General features: G+C 32.7%; 1 pseudogene; it reads left to right on the plus strand.

Annotated features, from left to right (window-relative positions):
- The first annotated feature begins 1,495 nt into the window (after positions 1 to 1,495).
- LOC126019188 (uncharacterized) lies at positions 1,496 to 1,595 on the plus strand (annotated as a pseudogene).
- Positions 1,596 to 2,130: the final 535 nt, after the last annotated feature.

Consider the following 2,130-nt stretch of genomic DNA (forward strand, 5'->3'; position numbering starts at 1 on the left):
AAAAGCAAAATTTAAGTTTCACTATCATTCATTTTATTGATGACTTTATAACACTCAAAATACTATAATGATTTATAGGACTGTAGAAATAGTAGAGAGAGTAAGCTCTTTTCTAACCTATAGTCAACCTGGGTTTTATCCTCAGACCAAATATAGTCCCCTGAGGAATAACTTTCCCAAGGAATTATTCTTGCGCACAGAGCCAAGAGCAAACTCTGAGTACTACTAGGTATGATTCCTCCCCACAACCACCACCAACAACAAAATGGAGTGTAATACATAGATTACTCATATTATGAGACAACAAAGATACATTTTTATGTCTAGTCAATTTTCCAAAAAGACTGTTCAATCTTCTACAAGGCTAAGTTTATTACAAGAAGATTGACTATTAGTGTGCAGGTAGAGTGCTTGTCTTGCACATGGCCAACTTTGGGTCAATTCTTGGCATCAAAATTGGTCCTCAGGAGAGATCCCTAAACACAAAGCAAGGAGTAAGCCCTGGAAATAGTCAGGCATGACCAAATAGCAAAACAAAACAAAAAACTCAGATCAGTATTAACTATTGGCAAGTTTAGGGTATCGTCAGCTTTTTTTTTTATAACTGAATGTAAGAGATTTTTCTTTATTTTTTTCTTCCATTCTTTTGTTTTGTTTTGTTTTTAACTTTTGGAACATACCTGGCTGTGCTTTGGGGTTATTCATGAATCTTTTTATCTAGGATCACTCTTGGTGTTGCTCAAGGGCCATATGTGAGGCCAGGGTTTGAGTTCAGGTTGCAACATACAAGGCAATCACCCTGCCCATAATATTAGCACTCTGGACCTATTATTTTATTTTTATTTATTTTTTATCTTTATTTAAACACCGTGATTACAAATATGATTGCAGTTGTATGATTTCAGTCATGTAAAGTACACTTCCCTTCACCAGTGCAACAATCCCACCACCAATATCCGAAATCTCCCTCCTCCCCACCCCACCCCAGCCTAGTTTTTATTTATTGCTGTTTTTCACTAACTACAAGTAGAAATGAGAACAATAATGTAGGTGTTGCAAATATACTTTAATATATTTTAAAATATTCTTATTTACACACCAAATAACTAGTTAAAACTTTTATTTAGACCTGACACTTGTGATTATCTATGGCACAATTATACAGATGATATTCAACTCTTCTTATAATCGCCAATATATAATACAATTTTACATATGTTTTTAAATAAAATCAGTATTTAGAAAAGGTAAAGCATAAGCTGTATAATATGTTTGCGCAGAAATAACAGGTACCTGACATATATGCTAAATAAGATATATGATACATTATAAACAATTATTTCCCACTTCAATTACTTTTGCTTTATGTTTTCCTACATTTATTTTTAAATTAGTCAAATAAAGCAATCAGATCATCATCAACTAACTATTCAAATATGTTCATATACTTTGTAGAAAATTTAACCTCTATCAATGTATTAAGTTAAATAGTTATTTGCTCGCTTTGGCAGCACATATACTAAAATTGGAACGATCCAGAGAAGATTAGCATGGCCCCTAAAAAAGTTTAATAGTTACACATATAACCTATTATGGACAAAAACTATGATTGAATAATTGTAGCAGAAAATAATTTTAAACTACCTATTAATAGTTTTAAATTTCAAAATATCATGCTCATATATTTCTATATCATATGTAAAGCTATATTATATACCTGTAAATATCATATGATATACACCTAAATGTTATATATCTCTAAAGAACATAATTTGGAAAAATGTTTATTAAAAGAAACTTAGAAAAGCAGTGAAAAGCTCACACACACCTGAACAATGGATACCATCTATGGAAACAACCACAATTGTCTATAGCAGTACCAAGATTCAAGCCTCTACCAGGAAAGACCTACCATTGCTTTGGCATTGACTTACTCCAAAGAGTGCTCTCAACACCCAGACGACTCAGCAACAGCCTGCTTGCAGGGCAGATTACTCCACATTTAATGGTATGCTGAAACTAGAGGATGCTCCACATCAGCCTGACATTGATGCAAGAAATGCAGAGAATCCAGAATCTTTAAATATAATAACCTGATACCAACAATAGCTAAAGTGTGAAAAAGTTTCA

Source organism: Suncus etruscus, chromosome 9 (genome assembly GCF_024139225.1).
Source record: "Suncus etruscus isolate mSunEtr1 chromosome 9, mSunEtr1.pri.cur, whole genome shotgun sequence".
NCBI classification, from domain to species: domain Eukaryota; kingdom Metazoa; phylum Chordata; class Mammalia; order Eulipotyphla; family Soricidae; genus Suncus; species Suncus etruscus.